The sequence below is a fragment of the Vanellus vanellus genome (assembly GCF_965231255.1).
Source record: "Vanellus vanellus genome assembly, contig: HAP1_SCAFFOLD_69, whole genome shotgun sequence".
Lineage (NCBI taxonomy): Eukaryota > Metazoa > Chordata > Aves > Charadriiformes > Charadriidae > Vanellus > Vanellus vanellus.
The window spans coordinates 901,719-918,163 of record NW_028128586.1 but is presented as its reverse complement, the minus strand read 5'-3'; positions in this window follow the sequence as shown (position 1 = coordinate 918,163).

The following is a 16,445-nucleotide window of genomic DNA, read 5'->3' as shown; positions in this document are numbered from 1 at the left end:
CTCCCAGGCGTCTCCCGCAGACATTTCTCCTTTGGTTTGGGTCCCTGTAAACCCGGGTAGCAACCCCAGACTCCTCCAGGGAAGATACCCGAGATGATTTTTCTCCTTGGACAATGCTCCATCTTCTGGGATGCATCTGAGATTCCTCCCAGGCGTCTCCCGCAGAGTTTTCTCCAGTGCTTTAGGGCCCTGTGATCCCGGCTAGCAACCCCAGACTCCTCTAGGGAAGATACCCGAGATAATTTTTCTGCTTGGACAATGCTCCATCCTCTGGGAAGCATCCGAGACGCCTTGCAGGTATGTCTCTGAGTCTTTATTCCGGTGCTTTTGGGCCCTGTCATCCCGGGTAGCAACCCCAGACTCCTCCGTGGAAGATACCCGAGATAATTTTTCTCCTTGGACTATTGTCCATCCTGCGGGATGCACCCGAGACTCCTCCCAGCACTGTTTCTCAGTGTTTTTTTCCTGTGGTTTGGGTCCCTGTAAACCCGGGTAGCAACCCCAGACTCCTCCAGGAAAGATACCCGGGATGATTTTTCTCCTTGGACAATGCTCCATCCTCTGGGATGCATCCGAGCAGCTATGTCCCTGAGTCTTTTTTCTCACGGTTTATGGTTCTGTCATCCCAGGTAGCAACCCCAGACTCCTCCAGGGAAGATACCCGAGATGATTTTTCTCTTTGGACAATGCTCCATCTTCTGGGAAGCATCCAAGACTTCTTGCAGGTATGTCTTTGCAGGTATGAGTGTTTATTCCGGTGTTTTGGGTCCCCTTAATCCCGGGTAGCAACACCAGACTCCTCCAGGGAAGATACCCGAGATGATTTTTCTCCTTGGACAATGCTCCATCTTCTGGGATGCATCTGAGATTCCTCCCAGGCGTCTCCCGCAGACATTTCTCCTGTGGTTTGGGTCCCTGTAATCCCGGGTAGCAACCCCAGACTCCTCCAGGGAAGACACCCAATATGATTTTTCTCTCTTGACAGTGGTCCATACTGCGGGATCTATCCAGAACTCCTCCCAGGAGTCTCCCGCAGAGTTTTCTCCGGTGTTTTGGGGCCCTGTGATCCCGGGTAGCAACCCCAGACTCCTCCAGGGAAGATACCCGAGATGACTTTTCTCCTTGGACAATGCTCCATCTTCTGGGATGCATCTGAGATTCCTCCCAGGCGTCCCCGCAGACATTTTTCCTATGGTTTGGGTCCCTGTAATCCCGGGTAGCAACCCCAGACTCCTCCAGGGAATATATCCGAGATGATTTTTCTCCTTGGACAATGCTACATCTTCTGGGATGCATATGAGATTCATCCCAGGCATCTCCCACAGACATTTTTCCTGTGATTTGGGTCCCTGTAATCCCGGGTAGCAACCCCAGACTCCTCCAGGGAAGATACCCGAGATTATTTTTCTCTTTGGACAATGCTCCATCCTCTGGGATGCATCTGAGATTCCCCCCAGGCTTCTCCCGCAGACATTTTTCCTGTGGTTTGGTTCCCTGTAATCCCGGGTAGCAACCCCAGACTCCTCCAGGAAAGATACCCGAGATGATTTTTCTCCTTGTGCAATGCTCCATCCTCTGGGAAGCATCTGAGACTCCTTGCAGGTATGTCCCTTAGTGTTTATTCCGGTGTTTTGGGGCCCTGTGATCCCGGGTAGCAACCCCAGACTCCTCCAGGAACGATATCCGGGATGATTTTTCTCCTTGGACAATGCTCCATCCTCTGGGATGCATCCGAGACTTGTCACAGCTATGTCCCTGAGTCTTTTTTCTCGCTGTTTATGGTTCTGTCATCCCAGGTAGCAACCCCAGACTCCTCCAGGGAAGACACCCAATATGATTTTTCTCTCTTGACAGTGGTCCATACTGCGGGATCTATCCAGAACTCCTCCCAGGAGTCTCCCGCAGAGTTTTCCCCGGCGTTTTGGGGCCCTGTGATCCCGGGTAGCAACCCCAGACTCCTCCAGGGAAGATACCCGAGATGACTTTTCTCCTTGGACAATGCTCCATCTTCTGGGATGCATCTGAGATTCCTCCCAGGCGTCTCCCGCAGACATTTTTCCTGTGGTTTTGGTCCCTGTAATCCCGGGTAGCAACCCCAGACTCCTCCAGGGAAGATATCCGAGATGATTTTTCTCCTTGGACAATGCTCCATCTTCTGGGATGCATCTGAGATTCCTCCCAGGCGTCTCCCGCAGAGTTTTCTCCAGTGCTTTAGAGACCTGTGATCCCAGATAGGAACCCCAGACTCCTCCAGGGAAGATAATCCGAGATGATTTTTCTCCTTGGACAATGCTCCATCCTCTGGGATGCATCCGAGACTTGTCGCAGCTATGTCCCTGAGTCTTTTTTCTCGCGGTTCGTGGTTCTGTCATCCCAGGTAGCAACCCCAGACTCCTCCAGGGAAGACACCCAATATGATTTTTCTCTCTTGACCGTGGTCATTCCTGCGGGATCTACCCAGAACTCCTCCCAGGCGTCTCCCGCAGCCTTTTCTCCAGTGCTTTAGGGCCCTGTGATCCCGGGTAGCAACCCCAGACTCCTCCAGGGAAGGTACCCGAGATGATTTTTCTGCTTGGACAATGCTCCATCCTCTGGGAAGCATCCGAGGCTCCTTGCAGGTATGTCACTGAGTGTTTATTCCGGTGTTTTGGGGCCCTGTGATCCCGGGTAGCAACCCCAGACTCCTCCAGGGAAGATACCCGAGATGATTTTTCTCCTTGGGCAATGCTCCATCTTCTGGGATGCATCTGAGATTCCTCCCAGGCGTCTCCCGCAGACATTTTTCCTGTGGTTTGGGTCCCTGTAAACCCGGGTAGCAACCCCAGACTCCTCCAGGGAAGATACCCGAGATGATTTTTCTCCTTGGACAATGCTCCATCCTCTGGGAAGCATCCGAGACTCCTTGCAGGTATGTCCCTGAGTGTTTATTCCGGTGTTTTGGGGCCCTCTGATCCCAGGTAGCAACCCCAGACTCCTCCAGGGAAGACACCCAATATGATTTTTCTCTCTTGACAGTGGTCCATACTGCGGGATCTATCCAGAACTCCTCCCAGGAGTCTCCCGCAGAGTTTTCTCCGGTGTTTTGGGGCCCTGTGATCCCGGGTAGCAACCCCAGACTCCTCCAGGGAAGATACCCGAGATGACTTTTCTCCTTGGACAGTGCTCCATCTTCTGGGATGCATCTGAGATTCCTCCCAGGCGTCCCCGCAGACATTTTTCCTATGGTTTGGGTCCCTGTAATCCCGGGTAGCAACCCCAGACTCCTCCAGGGAATATATCCGAGATGATTTTTCTCCTTGGACAATGCTACATCTTCTGGGATGCATATGAGATTCATCCCAGGCATCTCCCACAGACATTTTTCCTGTGATTTGGGTCCCTGTAATCCCGGGTAGCAACCCCAGACTCCTCCAGGGAAGATACCCGAGATTATTTTTCTCTTTGGACAATGCTCCATCCTCTGGGATGCATCTGAGATTCCTCCCAGGCTTCTCCCGCAGACATTTTTCCTGTGGTTTGGTTCCCTGTAATCCCGGGTAGCAACCCCAGACTCCTCCAGGAAAGATACCCGAGATGATTTTTCTCCTTGTGCAATGCTCCATCCTCTGGGAAGCATCTGAGACTCCTTGCAGGTATGTCCCTTAGTGTTTATTCCGGTGTTTTGGGGCCCTGTGATCCCGGGTAGCAACCCCAGACTCCTCCAGGAACGATATCCGGGATGATTTTTCTCCTTGGACAATGCTCCATCCTCTGGGATGCATCCGAGACTTGTCACAGCTATGTCCCTGAGTCTTTTTTCTCGCTGTTTATGGTTCTGTCATCCCAGGTAGCAACCCCAGACTCCTCCAGGGAAGACACCCAATATGATTTTTCTCTCTTGACAGTGGTCAGTCCTGCGGGATCTACCCAGAATTCCTCCCAGGCGTCTCCCGCAGAGTTTTCTCCAGTGCTTTAGGGCCCTGTGATCCCAGATAGGAACCCCAGACTCCTCCAGGGAAGGTACCCGAGATGATTTTTCTCCTTGGACAATGCTCCATCCTCTGGGAAGCATCCAAGACTCCTTGCAGCTTTGTCCCTGAGTGTTTATTCCGGTGCTCTTGGGCCCTGTGATCCCGGGTAGCAATGCCAGACTCCTCCGTGGAAGATACCCAAGTTGATTTTAATCCCTGGACTATTGTCCATCCTGCGGGATGCAGGAGTGACTCCTCCCAGCTCTGTTTCTGAGTGTTTTCTTCCGGTGGTTTAGCGCCCTGTGATCCCGGGTAGCAACCCCAGACTCCTCCAGGGAAGATACCCGAGATGATTTTTCTCCTTGGACAAAGCTCCATCCTCTGGGAAGCATCCGAGACTCCTTGCAGGTATGTCCCTGAGTGTTTATTCCGGTGTTTTGGGGCCCTGTGATCCCGGGTAGCAACCCCAGACTCCTCCAGGGAAGATACTCGAGATGATTTTTCTCCTGGGACAATGCTCCATCTTCTGGGATGCATCTGAGATTCCTCCCAGGCGTCTCACGCAGACATTTCTCCTGTGGTTTGGGTCCCTGTAAACTCGGGTAGCAACCCCAGACTCCTCCAGGGAAGATACCCGAGATGATTTTTCTCCTTGGACAATGCTACATCCTCTGGGAAGCATCCGAGACTCCTTGCAGGTATGTCCCTGAGTTTTTATTCCCGTATTTTCGGGCCCTCTGATCCCGGGTAGCAACCCCAGACTCCTCCAGGGAAGACACCCAATATGATTTTTCTCTCTTGACAGTGGTCCATCCTGCGGGATCTATCCAGAACTCCTCCCAGGAGTCTCCCGCAAAGTTTTCTCCGGTGTTTTGGGGCCCTGTGATCCCGGGTAGCAACCCCAGACTCCTCCAGGGAAGATACCCGAGATGACTTTTCTCCTTGGACAATGCTCCATCTTCTGGGATGCATCTGAGATTCCTCCCAGGCGTCTCCCGCAGACATTTTTCCTGTGGTTTGGGTCCCTGTGATCCCGGGTAGCAACCACAGACTCCTCCAGGGAAGATACCCGAGATGATTTTTCTGCTTGGACAATGCTCCATCCTCTGGGAAGCATCCGAGACTCCTTGCAGGTGTGTCCCTGAGTGTTTATTCCAGTGTTTTCGGGCCCTGTGATCCCGGGTAGCAACCCCAGACTCCTCCAGGGAAGATACCCGAGATGATTTTTCTCCTTGGACAATGCTCCATCTTCTGGGATGCATCTGAGATTCCTCCCAGGCGTCTCTTGCAAACATTTTCCTGTGGTTTGGGGCCCTGTCATCCCGGGTAGCAACCCCAGACTCCTCCAGGGAAGATACCCGAGATGATTTTTCTCCTTGGACAATGCTACATCCTCTGGGAAGCATCCGAGACTCCTTGCAGGTGTGTCCCTGAGTGTTTCTTCCGGTGTTTTGGGGCCCTGTGATCCCGGGTAGCAACCCCAGACTCCTCCAGGAAAGATATCCGGGATGATTTTTCTCCTTGGACAATGCTCCATCCTCTGGGATGCATCCGAGACTTGTCGCAGCTATGTCCCTGAGTCTTTTTTCTCGCGGTTTATGGTTCTGTCATCCCAGGTAGCAACCCCAGACTCCTCCAGGGAAGACACCCAATATGATTTTTCTCTCTTGACAGTGGTCCATCCTGCGGGATCTACCCAGAATTCCTCCCAGGCGTCTCCCGCAGAATTTTCTCCAGTGCTTTAGGGCCCTGTGATCCCGGGTAGCAACCCCAGACTCCTCCAGGGAAGATACCCGAGATGATTTTTCTCCTTGGACAATGCTACATGCTCTGGGAAGCATCCGAGACTCCTTGCAGGTATGTCCCTGAGTGTTTATTCCGGTGTTTTGTGGCCCTGTGATCCCGGGTAGCAACCCCAGACTCCTCCAGGGAAGATACCCGAGATGATTTTTCTCCTTGGACAATGCTCCATCTTCTGGGATGCATCTGAGATTCCTCCCAGGCGTCTCCCGCAGACATTTTTCCTGTAATTTGGGTCCCTTTAATCCCGGGTAGCAATCCCAGACTCCTCCAGGGAAGACACCCAATATGATTTTTCTCTCTTGACAGTGGTCCATACTGCGGGATCTATCCAGAACTCCTCCCAGGAGTCTCCCGCAGAGTTTTCTGCGGTGTTTTGGGGCCCTGTGATCCCGGGTAGCAACCCCAGACTCCTCCAGGGAAGATGCCCGAGATGACTTTTCTCCTTGGACAATGCTCCATCTTCTGGGAAGCATCTGAGATTCCTCCCAGGCGTCTCACGCAGACATTTTTCTGTGGTTTGGGTCCCTGTAATCCCGGGTAGCAACCCCAGACTCCTCCAGGGAAGATACCCGAGATGATTTTTCTCCTTGGACAATGCTCCATCTTCTGGGATGCATCTGAGATTCCTCCCAGGCGTCTGTCACAGACATTTTTCCTGTGGTTTGGGTCCCTGTAAACCCGGGTAGGAACCCCTGACTCCTCCACGGAAGATAACCGAGATGATTTTTCTCCTTGGACAATGCTCCATCCTCTGGGAAGCATCTGAGACTCCTTGCAGGTATGTCCCTGAGTGTTTATTCCGGTATTTTGGGGCCCTCTGATCCCGGGTCGCAACCCCAGACTCCTCCAGGAACGATATCCGGGATGATTTTTCTCCTTGGACAATGCTCCATCCTCTGGGATGCATCCGAGACTTGTCGCAGCTATGTCCCTGAGTCTTTTTTCTCGCGGTTTATGGTTCTGTCATCCCAGGTAGCAACCCCAGACTCCTCCAGGGAAGACACCCAATATGATTTTTCTCTCTTGACAGTGGTCCATCCTGCGGGATCTACCCAGAACTCCTCCCAGGCGTCTCCAGCAGAGTTTTCTCCAGTGCTTTAGGGCCCTGTGATCCCAGATAGGAACCCCAGACTCCTCCAGGGAAGGTACCCGAGATGATTTTTCTCCTTGGACAATGCTCCATCCTCTGGGAAGCATCCAAGACTCCTTGCAGCTTTGTCCCTGAGTGTTTATTCCGGTGTTTTCGGGCCCTGTGATCCCGGGTAGCAATGCCAGACTCCTCCGTGGAAGATACCCAAGTTGATTTTTCTCCTTGGACTATTGTCCATCCTGCGGGATGCACCCGAGACACCTCCCAGCTCTGTTTCTGATTGTTTTCTTCCTGGGGTTTAGGGCCCTGTGATCCCGGGTAGCAACCCCAGACTCCTCCAGGGAACATACCGAAGTTGATTTTTCTCCCTGGACTATTGACCATCCTGCGGGATGCACGAGAGACTCCTCCCAGCTCTGTTTCTGAGTGTTTTCTTCCGGTGGTTTCGCGCCCTGTGATCCCGGGTAGCAATCCCAGACTCCTCCAGGGAAGATACCCGAGATGATTTTTCTCTTTGGACAATGGTCCATCCTCTGGGAAGCATCCGAGACTCCTTGCAGGTATATCCCTGAGTCTTTATTCCGGTGGTTTGGGTTCCTGTAATCCCGGGTAGCAACCCCAGACTCCTCCAGGGAAGATACCCGAGATGATTTTTCTCCTTGGGCAATGCTCCATCCTCTGGGAAACATCCGAGACTCCTTGCAGGTATGTACCTGAGTCTTTATTCCGGTGGTTTGGGTCCCTGTAATCCCGGGTAGCAACCCCAGATTCCTCCAGGGAAGATACCCAAGATGATTTTTCTGCTTGGACAATGCTCCATCCTCTGGGAAGCAACCGAGACTCCTTGTAGGTATGTCCCTGAGTCTTTATTCCGGTGGTTTGGGTCCCTGTAATCCCGGGTAGCCACCCCAGACTCCTCCAGGGAAGATACCCGAGATGATTTTTCTCCTTGGACAATGCTCCATCCTCTGGGAAGCATCCGAGACTCCTTGCCGGTATGTCCCTGAGTGTTTATTCCGGTGTTTTCGGGCCCTCTGATCCCGGGTAGCAACCCCAGACTCCTCCAGGGAAGACACCCAATATGATTTTTCTCTCTTGACAGGGGTCCATACTGCGGGATCTGTCCAGAACTCCTCCCAGGAGTCTCCCGCAGAGTTTTCTCCGGTGTTTTGGGGCCCTGTGATCGCGGGTAGCAACCCCAGAATCCTCCAGGGAAGATACCCGAGATGATTTTTCTCCTTGGACAATGCTACATCCTCTGGGAAGCATCCGAGACTCCTTGCAGGTATGCCCCTGAGTTTTTATTCCGGTGCGTTTGGGCCCTGTGATCCCGGGTAGCAACCCCAGACTCCTCCAGGGAAGATACCCGAGATGATTTTTCTCCTTGGACAATGCTCCATCTTCTGGGATGCATCTGAGATTCCTCCCAGGCGTCTCCCGCAGACATTTTTCCTGTGGTTTGGGTCCCTGTGATCCCGGGTAGCAACCCCAGACTCCTCCAGGGAAGATACCCGAGATTATTTTTCTCTTTGGACAATGCTCCATCTTCTGGGATGCATATGAGATTCCTCCCAGGCATCTCCCACAGACATTTTTCCTGTGGTTTGAGTCCCTGTAATCCCGGGTAGCAACCCCAGACTCCTCCAGGAAAGATACCCGAGATAATTTTTCTGCTTGGACAATGCTCCATCCTCTGGGATGCATCCGAGACTTGTCGCAGCTATGTCCCTGAGTCTTTTTTCTCACGGTTTATGGTTCTGTCATCCCAGGTAGCAACCCCAGACTCCTCCAGGAACGATATCCGGGATGATTTTTCTCCTTGGACAATGCTCCATCCTCTGGGATGCATCCGAGACTTGTCACAGCTATGTCCCTGAGTCTTTTTTCTCGCTGTTTATGGTTCTGTCATCCCAGGTAGCAACCCCAGACTCCTCCAGGGAAGACACCCAATATGATTTTTCTCTCTTGACAGTGGTCCATACTGCGGGATCTATCCAGAACTCCTCCCAGGAGTCTCCCGCAGAGTTTTCCCCGGCGTTTTGGGGCCCTGTGATCCCGGGTAGCAACCCCAGACTCCTCCAGGGAAGATACCCGAGATGACTTTTCTCCTTGGACAATGCTCCATCTTCTGGGATGCATCTGAGATTCCTCCCAGGCGTCTCCCGCAGACATTTTTCCTGTGGTTTTGGTCCCTGTAATCCCGGGTAGCAACCCCAGACTCCTCCAGGGAAGATATCGGAGATGATTTTTCTCCTTGGACAATGCTCCATCTTCTGGGATGCATCTGAGATTCCTCCCAGGCGTCTCCCGCAGAGTTTTCTCCAGTGCTTTAGAGACCTGTGATCCCAGATAGGAACCCCAGACTCCTCCAGGGAAGATAATCCGAGATGATTTTTCTCCTTGGACAATGCTCCATCCTCTGGGATGCATCCGAGACTTGTCGCAGCTATGTCCCTGAGTCTTTTTTCTCGCGGTTCGTGGTTCTGTCATCCCAGGTAGCAACCCCAGACTCCTCCAGGGAAGACACCCAATATGATTTTTCTCTCTTGACCGTGGTCATTCCTGCGGGATCTACCCAGAACTCCTCCCAGGCGTCTCCCGCAGCCTTTTCTCCAGTGCTTTAGGGCCCTGTGATCCCGGGTAGCAACCCCAGACTCCTCCAGGGAAGGTACCCGAGATGATTTTTCTGCTTGGACAATGCTCCATCCTCTGGGAAGCATCCGAGGCTCCTTGCAGGTATGTCACTGAGTGTTTATTCCGGTGTTTTGGGGCCCTGTGATCCCGGGTAGCAACCCCAGACTCCTCCAGGGAAGATACCCGAGATGATTTTTCTCCTTGGGCAATGCTCCATCTTCTGGGATGCATCTGAGATTCCTCCCAGGCGTCTCCCGCAGACATTTTTCCTGTGGTTTGGGTCCCTGTAAACCCGGGTAGCAACCCCAGACTCCTCCAGGGAAGATACCCGAGATGATTTTTCTCCTTGGACAATGCTCCATCCTCTGGGAAGCATCCGAGACTCCTTGCAGGTATGTCCCTGAGTGTTTATTCCGGTGTTTTGGGGCCCTCTGATCCCAGGTAGCAACCCCAGACTCCTCCAGGGAAGACACCCAATATGATTTTTCTCTCTTGACAGTGGTCCATACTGCGGGATCTATCCAGAACTCCTCCCAGGAGTCTCCCGCAGAGTTTTCTCCGGTGTTTTGGGGCCCTGTGATCCCGGGTAGCAACCCCAGACTCCTCCAGGGAAGATACCCGAGATGACTTTTCTCCTTGGACAGTGCTCCATCTTCTGGGATGCATCTGAGATTCCTCCCAGGCGTCCCCGCAGACATTTTTCCTATGGTTTGGGTCCCTGTAATCCCGGGTAGCAACCCCAGACTCCTCCAGGGAATATATCCGAGATGATTTTTCTCCTTGGACAATGCTACATCTTCTGGGATGCATATGAGATTCATCCCAGGCATCTCCCACAGACATTTTTCCTGTGATTTGGGTCCCTGTAATCCCGGGTAGCAACCCCAGACTCCTCCAGGGAAGATACCCGAGATTATTTTTCTCTTTGGACAATGCTCCATCCTCTGGGATGCATCTGAGATTCCTCCCAGGCTTCTCCCGCAGACATTTTTCCTGTGGTTTGGTTCCCTGTAATCCCGGGTAGCAACCCCAGACTCCTCCAGGAAAGATACCCGAGATGATTTTTCTCCTTGTGCAATGCTCCATCCTCTGGGAAGCATCTGAGACTCCTTGCAGGTATGTCCCTTAGTGTTTATTCCGGTGTTTTGGGGCCCTGTGATCCCGGGTAGCAACCCCAGACTCCTCCAGGAACGATATCCGGGATGATTTTTCTCCTTGGACAATGCTCCATCCTCTGGGATGCATCCGAGACTTGTCACAGCTATGTCCCTGAGTCTTTTTTCTCGCTGTTTATGGTTCTGTCATCCCAGGTAGCAACCCCAGACTCCTCCAGGGAAGACACCCAATATGATTTTTCTCTCTTGACAGTGGTCAGTCCTGCGGGATCTACCCAGAATTCCTCCCAGGCGTCTCCCGCAGAGTTTTCTCCAGTGCTTTAGGGCCCTGTGATCCCAGATAGGAACCCCAGACTCCTCCAGGGAAGGTACCCGAGATGATTTTTCTCCTTGGACAATGCTCCATCCTCTGGGAAGCATCCAAGACTCCTTGCAGCTTTGTCCCTGAGTGTTTATTCCGGTGCTCTTGGGCCCTGTGATCCCGGGTAGCAATGCCAGACTCCTCCGTGGAAGATACCCAAGTTGATTTTAATCCCTGGACTATTGTCCATCCTGCGGGATGCAGGAGAGACTCCTCCCAGCTCTGTTTCTGAGTGTTTTCTTCCGGTGGTTTAGCGCCCTGTGATCCCGGGTAGCAACCCCAGACTCCTCCAGGGAAGATACCCGAGATGATTTTTCTCCTTGGACAAAGCTCCATCCTCTGGGAAGCATCCGAGACTCCTTGCAGGTATGTCCCTGAGTGTTTATTCCGGTGTTTTGGGGCCCTGTGATCCCGGGTAGCAACCCCAGACTCCTCCAGGGAAGATACTCGAGATGATTTTTCTCCTGGGACAATGCTCCATCTTCTGGGATGCATCTGAGATTCCTCCCAGGCGTCTCACGCAGACATTTCTCCTGTGGTTTGGGTCCCTGTAAACTCGGGTAGCAACCCCAGACTCCTCCAGGGAAGATACCCGAGATGATTTTTCTCCTTGGACAATGCTACATCCTCTGGGAAGCATCCGAGACTCCTTGCAGGTATGTCCCTGAGTTTTTATTCCCGTATTTTCGGGCCCTCTGATCCCGGGTAGCAACCCCAGACTCCTCCAGGGAAGACACCCAATATGATTTTTCTCTCTTGACAGTGGTCCATCCTGCGGGATCTATCCAGAACTCCTCCCAGGAGTCTCCCGCAAAGTTTTCTCCGGTGTTTTGGGGCCCTGTGATCCCGGGTAGCAACCCCAGACTCCTCCAGGGAAGATACCCGAGATGACTTTTCTCCTTGGACAATGCTCCATCTTCTGGGATGCATCTGAGATTCCTCCCAGGCGTCTCCCGCAGACATTTTTCCTGTGGTTTGGGTCCCTGTGATCCCGGGTAGCAACCACAGACTCCTCCAGGGAAGATACCCGAGATGATTTTTCTGCTTGGACAATGCTCCATCCTCTGGGAAGCATCCGAGACTCCTTGCAGGTGTGTCCCTGAGTGTTTATTCCAGTGTTTTCGGGCCCTGTGATCCCGGGTAGCAACCCCAGACTCCTCCAGGGAAGATACCCGAGATGATTTTTCTCCTTGGACAATGCTCCATCTTCTGGGATGCATCTGAGATTCCTCCCAGGCGTCTCTTGCAAACATTTTCCTGTGGTTTGGGGCCCTGTCATCCCGGGTAGCAACCCCAGACTCCTCCAGGGAAGATACCCGAGATGATTTTTCTCCTTGGACAATGCTACATCCTCTGGGAAGCATCCGAGACTCCTTGCAGGTGTGTCCCTGAGTGTTTCTTCCGGTGTTTTGGGGCCCTGTGATCCCGGGTAGCAACCCCAGACTCCTCCAGGAAAGATATCCGGGATGATTTTTCTCCTTGGACAATGCTCCATCCTCTGGGATGCATCCGAGACTTGTCGCAGCTATGTCCCTGAGTCTTTTTTCTCGCGGTTTATGGTTCTGTCATCCCAGGTAGCAACCCCAGACTCCTCCAGGGAAGACACCCAATATGATTTTTCTCTCTTGACAGTGGTCCATCCTGCGGGATCTACCCAGAATTCCTCCCAGGCGTCTCCCGCAGAATTTTCTCCAGTGCTTTAGGGCCCTGTGATCCCGGGTAGCAACCCCAGACTCCTCCAGGGAAGATACCCGAGATGATTTTTCTCCTTGGACAATGCTACATGCTCTGGGAAGCATCCGAGACTCCTTGCAGGTATGTCCCTGAGTGTTTATTCCGGTGTTTTGTGGCCCTGTGATCCCGGGTAGCAACCCCAGACTCCTCCAGGGAAGATACCCGAGATGATTTTTCTCCTTGGACAATGCTCCATCTTCTGGGATGCATCTGAGATTCCTCCCAGGCGTCTCCCGCAGACATTTTTCCTGTAATTTGGGTCCCTTTAATCCCGGGTAGCAATCCCAGACTCCTCCAGGGAAGACACCCAATATGATTTTTCTCTCTTGACAGTGGTCCATACTGCGGGATCTATCCAGAACTCCTCCCAGGAGTCTCCCGCAGAGTTTTCTGCGGTGTTTTGGGGCCCTGTGATCCCGGGTAGCAACCCCAGACTCCTCCAGGGAAGATGCCCGAGATGACTTTTCTCCTTGGACAATGCTCCATCTTCTGGGAAGCATCTGAGATTCCTCCCAGGCGTCTCACGCAGACATTTTTCTGTGGTTTGGGTCCCTGTAATCCCGGGTAGCAACCCCAGACTCCTCCAGGGAAGATACCCGAGATGATTTTTCTCCTTGGACAATGCTCCATCTTCTGGGATGCATCTGAGATTCCTCCCAGGCGTCTGTCACAGACATTTTTCCTGTGGTTTGGGTCCCTGTAAACCCGGGTAGGAACCCCTGACTCCTCCACGGAAGATAACCGAGATGATTTTTCTCCTTGGACAATGCTCCATCCTCTGGGAAGCATCTGAGACTCCTTGCAGGTATGTCCCTGAGTGTTTATTCCGGTATTTTGGGGCCCTCTGATCCCGGGTCGCAACCCCAGACTCCTCCAGGAACGATATCCGGGATGATTTTTCTCCTTGGACAATGCTCCATCCTCTGGGATGCATCCGAGACTTGTCGCAGCTATGTCCCTGAGTCTTTTTTCTCGCGGTTTATGGTTCTGTCATCCCAGGTAGCAACCCCAGACTCCTCCAGGGAAGACACCCAATATGATTTTTCTCTCTTGACAGTGGTCCATCCTGCGGGATCTACCCAGAACTCCTCCCAGGCGTCTCCAGCAGAGTTTTCTCCAGTGCTTTAGGGCCCTGTGATCCCAGATAGGAACCCCAGACTCCTCCAGGGAAGGTACCCGAGATGATTTTTCTCCTTGGACAATGCTCCATCCTCTGGGAAGCATCCAAGACTCCTTGCAGCTTTGTCCCTGAGTGTTTATTCCGGTGTTTTCGGGCCCTGTGATCCCGGGTAGCAATGCCAGACTCCTCCGTGGAAGATACCCAAGTTGATTTTTCTCCTTGGACTATTGTCCATCCTGCGGGATGCACCCGAGACACCTCCCAGCTCTGTTTCTGATTGTTTTCTTCCTGGGGTTTAGGGCCCTGTGATCCCGGGTAGCAACCCCAGACTCCTCCAGGGAACATACCGAAGTTGATTTTTCTCCCTGGACTATTGACCATCCTGCGGGATGCACGAGAGACTCCTCCCAGCTCTGTTTCTGAGTGTTTTCTTCCGGTGGTTTCGCGCCCTGTGATCCCGGGTAGCAATCCCAGACTCCTCCAGGGAAGATACCCGAGATGATTTTTCTCTTTGGACAATGGTCCATCCTCTGGGAAGCATCCGAGACTCCTTGCAGGTATATCCCTGAGTCTTTATTCCGGTGGTTTGGGTTCCTGTAATCCCGGGTAGCAACCCCAGACTCCTCCAGGGAAGATACCCGAGATGATTTTTCTCCTTGGGCAATGCTCCATCCTCTGGGAAACATCCGAGACTCCTTGCAGGTATGTACCTGAGTCTTTATTCCGGTGGTTTGGGTCCCTGTAATCCCGGGTAGCAACCCCAGATTCCTCCAGGGAAGATACCCAAGATGATTTTTCTGCTTGGACAATGCTCCATCCTCTGGGAAGCAACCGAGACTCCTTGTAGGTATGTCCCTGAGTCTTTATTCCGGTGGTTTGGGTCCCTGTAATCCCGGGTAGCCACCCCAGACTCCTCCAGGGAAGATACCCGAGATGATTTTTCTCCTTGGACAATGCTCCATCCTCTGGGAAGCATCCGAGACTCCTTGCAGGTATGTCCCTGAGTGTTTATTCCGGTGTTTTCGGGCCCTCTGATCCCGGGTAGCAACCCCAGATTCCTCCAGGGAAGACACCCAATATGATTTTTCTCTCTTGACAGGGGTCCATACTGCGGGATCTGTCCAGAACTCCTCCCAGGAGTCTCCCGCAGAGTTTTCTCCGGTGTTTTGGGGCCCTGTGATCGCGGGTAGCAACCCCAGAATCCTCCAGGGAAGATACCCGAGATGATTTTTCTCCTTGGACAATGCTACATCCTCTGGGAAGCATCCGAGACTCCTTGCAGGTATGCCCCTGAGTTTTTATTCCGGTGCGTTTGGGCCCTGTGATCCCGGGTAGCAACCCCAGACTCCTCCAGGGAAGATACCCGAGATGATTTTTCTCCTTGGACAATGCTCCATCTTCTGGGATGCATCTGAGATTCCTCCCAGGCGTCTCCCGCAGACATTTTTCCTGTGGTTTGGGTCCCTGTGATCCCGGGTAGCAACCCCAGACTCCTCCAGGGAAGATACCCGAGATGATTTTTCTCCTTGGACAAAGCTCCATCTTCTGGGATGCATATGAGATTCCTCCCAGGCATCTCCCACAGACATTTTTCCTGTGGTTTGAGTCCCTGTAATCCCGGGTAGCAACCCCAGACTCCTCCAGGGAAGATACCCGAGATAATTTTTCTGCTTGGACAATGCTCCATCCTCTGGGATGCATCCGAGACTTGTCGCAGCTATGTCCCTGAGTCTTTTTTCTCACGGTTTATGGTTCTGTCATCCCAGGTAGCAACCCCAGACTCCTCCAGGAAAGATACCCGAGATGATTTTTCTCCTTGGACAATGCTCCATCCTCTGGGAAGCATCCGAGACTTCTTGCAGGTATGTCCTTGCAGATATGAGTGTTTATTCCGGTGTTTTGGGTCCCTTTAATCCCGGGTAGCAACCCCAGACTCCTCCAGGGAAGATACCCGAGATGATTTTTCTCCTTGGACAATGCTCCATCTTCTGGGATGCATCTGAGATTCCTCCCAGGCGTCTCACGCAGAGATTTTTCCTGTGGTTTGGGTCCCTGTAAACCCGGGTAGCAACCCCAGACTCCTCCAGGGAAGATACCCGAGATGATTTTTCTCCTTGGACAATGCTACATCCTCTTGGAAGCATCCGAGACTCCTTGCAGGTATGTCCCTGAGTGTTTCTTCCGGTGTTTTGGGGCCCTGTGATCCCGGGTAGCAACCCCAGACTCCTCCAGGAAAGATATCCGGGATGATTTTTCTCCTTGGACAATGCTCCATCCTCTGGGATGCATCCGAGACTTGTCGCAGCTATGTCCCTGAGTCTTTTTTCTCGCGGTTTATGGTTCTGTCATCCCAGGTAGCAACCCCAGACTCCTCCAGGGAAGACACCCAATATGATTTTTCTCTCTTGACAGTGGTCCATCCTGCGGGATCTACCCAGAATTCCTCCCAGGCGTCTCCCGCAGAATTTTCTCCAGTGCTTTAGGGCCCTGTGATCCCGGGTAGCAACCCCAGACTCCTCCAGGGAAGATACCCGAGATGATTTTTCTCCTTGGACAATGCTACATGCTCTGGGAAGCATCCGAGACTCCTTGCAGGTATGTCCCTGAGTGTTTATTCCGGTGTTTTGGGGCCCTGTGA